General features: G+C 40.4%; 1 protein-coding gene and 1 long non-coding RNA gene across 2 annotated transcripts in view; both read right to left on the bottom strand.

Moving 5' to 3' along the window:
- Positions 1 to 12,975, bottom strand: part of PPARGC1A (PPARG coactivator 1 alpha) — a 496,095-nt gene that overhangs the window by 80,538 nt on the left and 402,582 nt on the right. The window lies entirely within an intron of this gene.
- On the bottom strand, positions 2,645 to 3,829 carry LOC117877663. The gene is made up of 2 exons (XR_004645784.1): positions 3,480 to 3,829; positions 2,645 to 2,768 (listed from the first exon to the last, which is right to left on the bottom strand). It is a non-coding gene; the product is annotated as an uncharacterized LOC117877663 (long non-coding RNA).

Raw genomic sequence — 12,975 nt, 5'->3', positions numbered from 1 at the left:
TGGGAGGAAAGTTGGCCACACATTTTCAATGCTCTAAAAGATTGGTGGGGGATAGCTCAGCGGTTTGAGCATTGGTGTGCTAAACCCAGGGCTGTGAGTTCAATCCTTGAGGGGACAATTTAGGGATTGGGGGCAAAAATCTATCTGAGGATTAGTCCTGCTTTGAGCAGGGGGTTGGACTAGATGACCTCCTGAAATCCCTTCCAACCTTCATATTCTATGATCGGATTCAAGCTCAATTTTTTTTTTTTTTTTTGGTTTCTACTTTATCCAAACCACGTGTCTAGACATTTTGGGGGGAAAGTGATGTGCAGTAAGTTGAAAAGAGGCCGTTAGAATCATAGAATCATAGAAAAGCAGGGTTGGAAGGGACCTCAGGAGGTCATCTAGTCCAACCCCCTGCTCAAAGCAGGACCAATTCCCAGCTAAATCATCCCAGCCACGGCTTTGTCAAACCTGACGTTAAAAACCTCTAAGAAGGAGATTCCACCACCTCCCTAGGTAACCCATTCCAATGCTTCACCACCCTCCTAGTGAAAAAGTTTTTCCTAATATCCAACCTAAACCTCCCGCACTGCAACTTGAGACCATTACTCCTTGTTCTGTCATCTGGTACCACTGAGAACAGTCTAGATCCATCTTCTTTGGAACCCCCTTTCAGGTAGTTGAAAGCAGCTATCAAATCCCCCCTCATTCTTCTCTTCTGCAGACTAAACAATCCCAGTTCCCTCAGCCTCTCCTCATAAGTCATGTGCTCCAGACCCCTAATCATTTTTGTTGCCCTCCGTTGGACTCTTTCCAATTTTTCCACATCCTTCTTGTAGTGTGGGGCCCAAAACTGGACACAGTACTCCAGATGAGGCCTCACCAATGTCGACTCAAGGGGAATGATAAAAATCCCTCGATCTGCTGGCAAAGCCCCTACTTATACAGCCCAAAATGCCGTTAGCCTTCTTGGCAACAAGGGCACACTGTTGACTCATATCCAGCTTCTCATCCACTGTAACCCCTAGATCCTTTTCTGCAGAACTGCTTCCTAGCCATTCAGTCCCTAGTCTGTAATAGTGAATGGGATTCTTCAATCCTAAGTGCAGGACTCTGCACTTGTCCTTGTTTAACCTCATCAGGTTTCTTTTGGCCCAATCCTCTAATTTGTCTAGGTCCCTCTGTATCCTATCCCTACCCTCCAGTGTATCTACCACTCCTCCCAGTTTAGTGTCATCTGCAAACTTGCTGAGAGTGCAGTCCACGCCATCCTCCAGATCATTAATAAAGATATTGAACAAAACCAGCCCCAGGACCGACCCTTGGGGCACTCCGCTTGAAACCGGCTGCCAACTAGACATGGAGCCATTGATCACCACCAGTTGATCCCAATGATCTAGCCAGCTTTCTATCCACCTTATAGTCCATTCATCGAGCCCATACTTCTTTAGCTTGCTGGCAAGAATACTGTCGGAGACCGTATCAAAAGCTTTGCTAAAGTCAAGGAATAACATATCCACTGCTTTCCCCTCATCCACAGACCCAGTTATCGCCTCATAGAAGGCAATTAGGTTAGTCAGGCATGACTTGCCCTTGGTGAATCCATGCTGACTGTTCCTGATCACTTTCCTTTCCTCTAAGTGCTTCAGAATTGATTCCTTGAGGACCTACTCCATGACTTTTCCAGGGATTGAGGTGAGGCTGACTGGCCTGTAGTTCCCCGGATCCTCCTTATTCCCTTTTTTAAAGATGGGCACTACATTAGCCTTTTAGAAATGTAGTTAGAAAGGCCGTGTTGAAAATTGTTACCATAGGCTTGATCCAAAACCTACTGCAGTGAAGGGGAGTCTTTCCATTGACTTCAGTGGGCTTTCAATAGGCCTTATCACTGGAGATGGAGACAAGAGAATTCGGAGCAGAAACGCTTCCAAAAAACTCTTCCTTGTTTCATTTTGATGTGGCTCAACCTCCTATATTCCAGAGCTTTCTCCTTGAATAAAATGGGAAGGTAGCAATGTTCCATAACTGGTATTGCATTAGCCTTTACTACCTCATCTTGGAACTTCTTTATTCCTTCTAAGTTTAGTATTGTTATAATGTCCTCTTCCCTCAGGCACATAACACTGACTATGTCCATAATAGGTTAATGTCTGCTATTTGTTTACTAAATATGTACCAGCCCTATCCTGAAAGCTCTTCTGTATGCCTGCTCATTCATCATTTCAATGCCAAAATTATGAGCCATAAGGGAGACCCATTTAAAGTTCAAATCTATGTCAGGCAACAAGTAAAATGAATTTGCTGGCCTCATGCTTGTCCCTAGTGAATATCTTCCCCACTGCAAAGCTCCTGGGCAAGTTGACACAATTGAGCAATATTTGCATTCTCTGCTTAATAAAACTCCACACCTGGAACAGCAGATCAGGACTGAGATGCATGAGCAGAAGCAGTGCCTGCACCAAACCCTTGACATGGCTGTAGCATCAGTCTTTCACTTATGTTCACAGATTTACCCTTCCTCTCCCACCAAAAAAGAACCAACCACCCAACCAAAAATAGGAAGCTGCTAAATTTGAAGTTTATTTTAATTTATGAATTTCAAGTAGATCCTGCATGTAAAAAAGAAAAAAAAAGGCAAACAAACCAAAACCAGAGAGCATTTAATCATAATATTATTACCAATTTATTAAACCAAAACTGCATACAATGGAGAAATGACTAAGAAGCATCCCAAGGGGTTTTGTGAAGGTATATCTCCAGCTGTTTCATTCTCATATGCAGCCCTGTTTACAAAGAAATGGAAAAGCGTTTGTGCTCCAGCTCAATATAATATTACATTGTTTGCAGATTTTCTTTTAAAGCTGAATGGGAGTGTGCAAATCCAACCACAAACATATACTTTAGGGATAGAGTGCTGACAGTTTTAGGATAGGGTGGGGGAAACACATGGTAAAAGGTTAATCCAAGCCCCGGACAGCGCTATAAATCGTAGCGTAGCTGGCAATTCCTGCCCAATATACATGTTCAATTTTGTTTCCCATGAAAGGGATGCAGGCACTAAATAACAACATGTTTGATTTTCATTTAGCCATTTTAATGATAGGGGATATTAACCAGTACAGATAATTTATCTTCAGATTTATTTTATACCAGAGAAAATGCCTTACCAATTTTTTAAAAAAAGTCATTTACACAAGGGAATAAATCTTCCCAAACAATAAGTGGGAAAGTCATATTTCTTTAATTTTGCTTAAGTCTAAAAATGCTCATCTGACAGTGAAATAGACAGTAAAGGTATTTTAATCAAGGGTATAAAAGGTTCTCTTCTAAATAAAAGGCACAGCTTTACTTCAAAAAATCTCATCTGATTTAGAGAGCAGTATCTTTTATACATTTTGTTCAAAATCTCTGACAAACCAGGAGAGAGACATGTAATTTTTACATCACCCTCATTTTTAGATCAGTCCCAATGCTAAAAATAGACAGAACCTAACCTTTCAAATATCTGTACTGCTGCATACCAGAAACGTAAGTTTTCTGTGCTTCTTATGGCTTTCAGTGCCTTGTGCTGTGCTTGTCTTCTCTATTACATTATCCCACGTTGCATATTGCGCCAAAGCACGACAGGAGTTGCTAGCTGCGATGTGCAGTGCATTGCAATATGTGGATTCGGGACGAGCAGCAAGATCATTTAAAGCAGTATTTCCTCTTTGTTGTGCTGTTTGAGTGCACAGCATAAAGGACACTGTGGCAAAACTGAACATGAGAACTTAAGATATGAAAATGAAGCTGTGCTGGCTGATCCCAGAGTTCTGCTTAGGAAAGCCCAGCTCTGTATTTTGCAAACACCAACTTCTTTAAAGTATAAAAAAGGAGAGAGGAAAGAAGAAAGGATATATTCAAATCATTACTGTTTTATTGTTTAGTTTGCTTCAGATCCATTTCTAAATATTTAATAATGTGACTTCTCAAACAGCACATTCAACCCTGATTGACTTACTATTTGGTGAGGAATTATTACATGCCAGAGCACACAATGACTATTTCCTTACATTTTGTTTTGTATATAATAACTGTGCTTGGCTTTAGTAGAAAGGGTCAAATTTATCCCTGGTGTAATTCCAATGACTGGAGTGCCAATGGAATTGAAAAATCGATGGAATTTAAGTTGATGGTGTTACACCAGAGATAAATCTGGCCTAGCTTTTGTAGACTCTTACTTTCATTTTACATTCCTCACTGTCTCTTACACTACAAGAAGTATAGTTTCATCTTCATTACTGCTCTCTGTTTTCATGCCAGACCATTACTTATTATGGGGTTAGTCAGTGAAGTAATATCTCAGGTTGTACCTGGTGCCTTTTAGTTTTTCCATGAATTTTGCTTACATGAAATCAAAATAAACTTTGTGCTGGTAGTTACCTGCATATTCCTTTGGAGGAACTAGCAAAAACAAGATCTGAAGGCCTTGCTTTTCTTTGTTTATTGTCATACTCTTCTGCACTGATTCTCTGAGTCAAAAGTTTATCAAGATTTTTAACAGATCAAAAATGAACAAAATAACTTAAATGGGTCATAAACATGCAAACAAAGAAGCAATGGACTCAAATTAGCTCTTTCAAAGAGTTTGGATGGAGAATATCTTAACTGTTGACAAAGAGGCAAGAACAGAAAACAAAGCCATAGAAATAAAAACTATTCAATAAAAAATCGATTTCATTATCACCACCTATACAACTTAATTTTCTTGGCATCCATATCCCTAATGCAGGTTTGTGATAGATTGTACAATCACTTTTTAATTAAGCCCTACTGCGCTTTGTATTAAGAACAACGCAGTAGACATTATGGCATAATATATCTACCAAAATATTTAGTGCTTATCCTTTGCATTTTGGAATTTAAAAGTTGTTCTCTTAGGAGGTGGTATCAGTATTTAACAACATGCTTGACAGCAAGTATATGAAACAAAAGCTTCATACTTAATCTAAGCATGTCAAAACTGAAACCCTTTAAAATAATTGCTTTCTGAATATATGGTACTTTCATTGCATTATTTTATTATTACCCAGCTCTCAACATCTTAAGATGCAAAACTTGTTCCATCTCTTACATACTGATGAGATACGAAGAAACATGATGTTAGAAAGTGACATTTGACCAATACACTTGAATGGCATATAAAATGGAGGTCATCATGTTACAAAAGAAACTTAACAAGAAGCTGTAGAAGACTGGAAACTTCCTGGGATGATGACATTTTTTTCTCAGTTCTCATTTGGTATATCACACTCTGCTACATGTGGTGGGGCAGATCCTGAAGGAGAATAACAGCTTTTCTTCCAGTAGAGCATTGGCACTTTTCAGAGGGCAACATTCACTTTAATTACTAAAATGTACCCGCCTTCTTCTTCCAAGGAAAAAAGACTGTTGTTGCATATATAATGTGGCTTTAGTTTTTAATGCCAGAAATGAATCAGTAAACATAGTTACATTATGGTATACTATTTCTTATGCTGTACCCATAGTAACCAAATTAATCTCAAGGCACTGTTGGCATTAATTCAATCTGAAGCTTGTACTTTGGATTTCACATAGGTGCCTTCATCCTATTCTTCTTCTCAACTAATAAAATGTTAATATATGGCAATATATTTATTTCTGGTTCAGTTCAAGTTGAGGAGTGCAGTACTTTGCAAAAACCTAATTAATATCAATCATATATTACAGCACTGAGGGGTTTAGTATACAAGAGATTTCTGCGCTAACACATGGGAATGGAATAGATCAGGGGTCTCAAACTCCCAGCCCATGGGCCACTTGCAGCCCGCAAGCCTCCCCAATGTGACCTGCAGGGCTCCAGCAGTTTTGGGGCCGGGTCTCTCCCTTGGCCCCACCTGCTGCCCTGGGCGCGCCCCCTCAGGGGCCCCAGCAGCGCAGCAGAGTTGAGCGGCATCTGTCTGCTCGCTCCAGTGGCTGCCAGCCCCTCCCTGAAGCCCAGGGGCAGGACTGTGCCTCCGCGTGCTGCCCCCACCCCGAGCGCCCCTGCAGCCAATGGGACACTGCGGGGGCGGTGCCTGGGGGCAGAAGCGCATGGAGGCCCCCTGACCCACCCCACCTTGGAGCCCCAGGTAAGCGCTGCATGCCCAACCCCATCCCGGAGCCTGCACCCCCTCCCCACACTCCCCCAGCCCCCAAACTCCCTCCCAGAGCCTGCACCCGATCCCCACCCCCCTCAGCCCCCAAACTCCCTCCTAGAGTCTGCAACCCCTTCCCACCTCCCCAGCCCCCAAACTCCATCCCAGAGCCAGCACGTAGACCCCCTCCCCTACCCAAACTCCCTCCCAGAGCCCAACCTCTCACCCCTTCTGCACCCAAACTCCCTCCCAGAGTCTGTACCCCGATCCCCTACCTAAGACCTCCTCCCCCACCCAAACTCCATCCCAGAGTCTTAGGCAGGTGGGGAGTGGAGTTTTTTGGGGGGGTGGGTTTTGGGCGGCATGAGTGACATTGGCCCACTGGGAGGATTTGAGGACTGGCACAGGCCCTAAGGTAAATTGAGTTTGAGACCCCTGGAATAGATGATCCAGGAGCTCCTTTCCAGCCCTATCTTCTGTGCTCTAAAAAATAACAAAGAGAAGCACAGGCTAGTCATCCTTCTGTCAGGGCTGAATTAGGGCAATGTGGGGCTATAAGTTCATATTTTCAAGCATTTCTTGGCTAGATACATACTTTTAAAAATGAAAGTGGAGATTTTTATCTTATCATGTGATCCCAAGAGCCAAGCTCTAGGCATTGGCCCATAGCAAGGGATTTTCAAAAGTGCTTAAGTCACTTAGGAGAATAAGTCCCATTGATTTTCAAGAGCATTTTTGCTCCTAAGTGATTTAGGTGCTTTTGAAAATCCCACCTATAGGCCTCATTCCAGTCCTTTCTTCTATTAATGCACATGGCCCTTCTGCCAAAGCAATAGGACCAGATTGTGTCACGTTTACTCACATTGAGTAGTATCTGATTCAGCAAGCAGTCCCAACAAAATCACTGAGGCAACCCCATCATGAGTAAGGGTGGTAGAATGTAGCCCATAAGGATGAAATTCCTGACTCCTATACAAATGGGGATTTGGGGCAAAAATCTGTCTGGGGATTGGTCCTGCTTTGAGCAGTAGGTTGGACTAGATGACATCCTGAGGTCCCTTCCAACCCTGATATTCTATGATTCTACGAAATCCTGACAATCAGGCCATATGTAGCTGTTCAGAGTGAAAAGGTCACTCCCCAATTGTGGGATGGGCCACTTGGCTGCAGTACACTACGGCTGAATATTGTCCGGAGTTCTTCTGTGCTCGCTGTGTGAGGGTTCATGTATCCACAGGTCCACTGCCTTTCACCCAGCCCACCTCAAGTTTTCCCTCAGTCAGCACTTCTCTAGTGCACAATAGGTTCAAAAGTTCTCCATGTGAAACTGATTCACTCAACTTGTTGTGTAGAGGTGCACCAGTGATTCTGTGGCACAGAGAACCTTGGCTGACCCTTTGCCAGTGTCTCCCCAAGGGCCGGATTTTGCAGTCCCTGTGCACACAAAACTCCCATTGATTACAGGTTATGTCTTTACAAGAGAACATTACAACTCTTAGGGCCAAATTTTGCAGTCAGATGTTCCCATTTGGCTCCCACTGCCTTGAGTGAGAGCTGAATGGTGAATCCAAGGGCATAATGTAGTCCTTCATTTTTACCAATTGCTACTGAATAAGGATTCCCAGAACTGCTCAAAGCCTTGCTAGTTCAAGCTTGAGTCCCTGTTACTATTTCAGACTCTTCTCTTCTTCCATAAATTAGATACTTTGCTGGCTTAAAAAAGCGAGACGGAAAATACATCCCCAAATATGCACACTTCTGATCATTCCAAAGGGAAAACAACACCAAGTAGCTTAAAACGCTTGTTAGTGAAAGTCTTTTCCATATCATGCAAATAGCAGACAAAAATATCTTCTAGGCAATTGATATACATACAAATATTGGTTATTTTAAACAGTAATTTGTTATTGAGGACATTTCACTGCATAAGATAATATTCAATTTCCTCAAGATTTGCATGGAAAAGGAGTTGGAGAGCACATGATCAGTCATTTAACTATTACGTAAATGCATCTATCATAAGATCACACGGCTTTCAAGTGAGTTCAAACACATATTTAATGCATAAAGGTATGATGAAGAAACTAGTCAACTCACAGGTCTCAAAGCCCAATCTCAATCAGATATGGGCTTGATGTAAATATGTACAGTATCATGTGCTTTCCAACAGCCTTATGTCTCCACGGAGCAGTCTGATATAAGCAAGAGAGACAGGTGGTTCCTTTTCCAACTGAAGGGAGAAAAAAGAGTTAAAGGCACTGTATAAATATAGAAGTAATTTTCCTTCACATTCTGCCTATGGTTTTTGTCCTTTAATGACACTTTATTGCATGACCAAGTCTCAAAACATCCTTGCTACAAATCACTGAGTGTATGTAAACTGGCTTTATGTCCCCAGATATTTATAACCGTAATGTAGTGGAAATTGACAGTGTTTGGCAGCATTGGTTTTGGAGCGCTGACAATTTTTCCCTTTTGGTTTGCTAAGAAAGGATTCCCAAGTAGCCATGAAAACTCAGTTACCTTGCCTTAAATATATCCCTTTCATATGGTAGCTCGCTGTTACTAATAACTCCCAAAGGAATGACAAACAACAGTCAAGTCATGGTGCAATCACATGCATAGAGCAGGTCACAACTGATTTTATCCAGTTTGACTTTGAAAGCTATAATGGTATGAGATGTGCTAAACCTTGCACGCTTACAGTTGTTTGCTTTTGAACTTTGCATTATCGGAATAAGAGCATACTGCAACCTGTGTATAAAATTACCTATTTCAGCTTTTTTTTCCCTATCTGAACATAGATACTTTTACACTGTGACAGCTACTGGCTCTTAAACCATTTTCTTTTGTTGCATTTCCTTAGAAACACAAATCTTTTTCCTTGGCAGCAGTTGCTGTAAGTGCTGTACCACATGCCCAAACTAGTTCTCACTCACAGCTTTAATTCACAGTAAGTGGCACGAAAGGAGGTCAACACTTCTCAAAAACCACTTTCAGTTCTTTGCTGCTTCAGTATCTATTCTAGAAAGCCTTCCTCCCTAATAGAAAGTTGTTTCTCATACTGAGTCCCTTGCTTTCATTACTGGCATCTTTATGAAAGGACTGCAGAATATACAACACAGTAACTGGTGATTATGCATGAAATCACATGCCTCGCCTTCTCTTTCGCAGAATCCTGAAAATATTAACGAGACAATATGCTTCCCCAATAAAAAACAAAATGCTCTTAAGGTGCCGTTCTTCTTTGAAAAGTGACTATGTACAGATGGCATCTTGGGGTTCCATGTTTATTGTTATGTCTCACTCCCAATCCAATTTTCTCACTTAACAAAATGATTATTTTCAAACTGCCAACCTGCGAACACATCCTGAGATATGAATATCAATCAGAATTCTTTCTGGCTCATATAGTATCATGAAACAGAAAGTTCCTGCAGATCATATTCTGATCTCATTTACATCTGTGCAACTCCACTGCCATCAGTGAGGGCAGATTTTGGTCCTGCAAATTCGGCCTTGAGATACACAGGTTCAACATTAATTGGTTTTAGTGGAAGTTCTGTTCATACATCATAGAGCAGACTTTGGCCCTTAATTAACAATTCGATAGATGATGCATGAGTCAGAACTGAATTCAGCTCCTTTTCCTTTAACTTCGTTGGCTCTGCAGTACTACCACAAGTAAAAAAGTAGTAAAAGTATATTTATACCCCTAATATCAACAGAGCTAACGGAATAGATAGGGAGCAGATCTGCTGAGTAAGACGTTGCCATTTTTAGTTACATTTCAGAGCAGACTGATAGTTATTGTATGTTATTTACACCACTTCTTCTGTAGTCTGTTTTCTTTCTGCGCTTATAACCTCTTTTGTTTAACTAATGGGATCATAATACCGGAAAAATACTTCCTAGTCTTGAATATTTTTAATTGGATTAATAAAGTAAACAGAGAAAAGATAATCCTCTCCACAACCATCACCTTTAAAAACACAAACACATAACATTGTATGCGGGGGCATTCACAGGGTGTATGGTTTCAGACAATAACTGGATGATCAGGTTCTCCATTAATCCTGAAGACATTTTGAAAACACTATCTCCACTTGTGTGTGTACAACTCTCCATGGGCAAACACAATTTTTAACACAGTAAGCTGCAGAGATGATAAAATATACACATCCAAAACCCATTTAGACAACAGGGAATTGTGCATACGTAATCTACTAGTTAGTGTGTTACAAGTCCCCATCTGTGCTCATTTTACAGAGGTCTGTTATATGAGTCTGTTTCAATCCCAACTAGAGAGGCTTGGCTTATGCTTTTTAACTTTGGAAGTCTTTGGGTCAATCCCCAATATGTCAGCCAAGATGGTGGCCATCACATGTGTAAATCCTCTCACCCATGTGCACAAGTCTACTCAAGAAACACACACAAGCAGAGATGCCTAAGTAGAGGTTAGGTTGAGGCCCCTTTGAAAATCTTGCCCCATATGTCTAATAAACTGCATACAAGTAGACTAATCTGCAAGAGACCTGGCATATGATAAAATAAATACCTTCCTAGTATAACAAAAACACTAATCAACATGTTACATATTAGACATACAAAGCACAAATTATCTGGTAAAGAGCAGCAATAGTCATATAGATAGCAAAACTCATATTGACTCATATTGAAAATAGGCTACTTCCAACTTAGCACTGAGCCCCCACTTGGTAAGGCAACTCCCATATTTTAATGTGCTGTAATATTAATACTCATATAGTTCAGTTTACTACACATATTTAACTATTTAAGTCAATTGAAGTTAAAAGAATTAACAGAATCAGGCCCTCCAGAGCTCATTTTTTGTTCATCATAATAGATTATATGTATACATAAAATTACAAACACACACGATACAAAGCTCTAGATACAAGGAAAAACACTCAGCAACACAAAAATAAGTAAGTAAGGACCTGAGGATCCAGCCCTGGTCATTTTGAAATTCCACTCATAGAGATGAACATGATGGGGAGAGTGAGGAGGGTGATTATTCTTTCACAGGATTCCATCGTATTATATGGATAATATATGTACAAAGAGAAACAGAATATATACACACATAGGATCTTTTCCAGCTGAAGTCAATGGGAGTCTCACTGATGCCCCCTTACTGTGTGCCAAACTCTGAGACTGTCTCACACTGAATAGTGCCTTATTCCACACTTGAAGACAAAATGCATAAGTAGGAGGAGATTTTCAAAGGCATGAAGGGGAGTTAGGCACGAAACTTCAATTGATTTTTAACTTCAAAAAGTTTCCCATACATCTGTGGTTTTCTCCAAATCTTTAATGACCCTGTGAACCTACCGAGGTCCATCAATCCTGACCATGACGTACCTGAGTCTAACTTTTTTTTATTTATTAATGGAGATAATGCACCTAGTACAAAATATCTGGGTGCCAGCCAGGGAGATAGCCAGTTGATCAATTTCAACAAAAGAACTCCTGTGTAAAATGAACTAAAAGTCAGCCCTATTTCTAGAGACACCACTTCTTATTCTAAAACCGTCCAAAAACACAGTTTAAGGGCTGAGGCCTGCTCACGCTGAAATTAATGGGAGCAGGATCAGGCCCTCTCCACTGCCCCAGCACCATTTATGGAAGAATAACATGCCAGGGTATGATCATTCAAGAAGTGTTGATTCAGTATAGAATGAGAAAAGGTTGCTTGGTACATAAGGTAGGAGGCAAGTACAGTCGATACAGTGGGTGCACCAAGAGATGCATATTATCAATCTAAATAAATATGACAGAATATGCCAGAATCTTTACAAGTATTTAATTCTTGATATCACTGTTTAAAACATGTACATTAGTTCATCTATTGAAACAAAACCTGTTAATATATCTCAAGCCATAGGGGGAAAAATATTTGCAAATGCACAGAAGTCTAGTAAATCAGAACTGCTGCTCTATTTTACAATAAATTTTTTTCAATTAATTAATTTCATGACTCAGAGCAAATGTGCATGGTTGGAAACAGAGGACCCTGCTGATACCAATCTTACAGAACAGAATAGTTTGTTCATTGAGATATATAGCAGATGTACTCCTTGGCGCAATTCCAGGTGTGGACTAGGTGGTTTAGTGGATAAAACATAGGCCTATAACCTCTTTAAGTCTGCTATTAACTCCTCAGTGAATTTTTTTGGGAATCTCAATATATGGTATAATGAAAAAGCAGTTTAAAATCCAAATTCACAGAACTAGCATGTTTCTAATTAGAACAATTCGGTATGACTGGTATTAGCATAGGGTGGGAAAATATCGTGTAGGGCCAAGCAGACAGAGTGAAATATTTCTCACCCTTAAAGAGGGGAATTTTCCAAGTAGGAGCTGAATTTGTGAAAGAGGCAGATTATACTGCATTTACCTATAGCACACAAATCCTATAAATATATGGAGCATCTCTGTTTTTACTACATCTCGTAATAAAAACAGATATTCTCACATATAAAAAATGAGGTTTGACTAATAGACTACTAATCTGTCAGGATCCACTTGATTAAGAGTTCCTGTTGACAACAAGTTCCACCATTTCATGTGCTGATAAAACTGTTTTTCAGACTGTTTGCACCCTAAGAAAGAAAAAAGGTTATGTTGTAGCTACTGACTCAGCACAGTAAAAGCAGCAGCAGACAAAATGAGATACCCTGGTATAGCGAAACTAGCAGTAGCCTACATGTTAAATTAAACAATGGAGTAAAGTATGGAAGACAACAGAAACCCATAATTATTTTTGAATCCTCACTTATCATGCTGGATATTGTTTGACTGTCAGTGCCCACACCTGACTAAATACAAA

This window comes from Trachemys scripta, chromosome 5 (assembly GCF_013100865.1).
Source record: "Trachemys scripta elegans isolate TJP31775 chromosome 5, CAS_Tse_1.0, whole genome shotgun sequence".
Classification (NCBI taxonomy): Eukaryota; Metazoa; Chordata; order Testudines; family Emydidae; genus Trachemys; species Trachemys scripta.
This window is presented reverse-complemented; position numbering and strand designations above follow the sequence as displayed.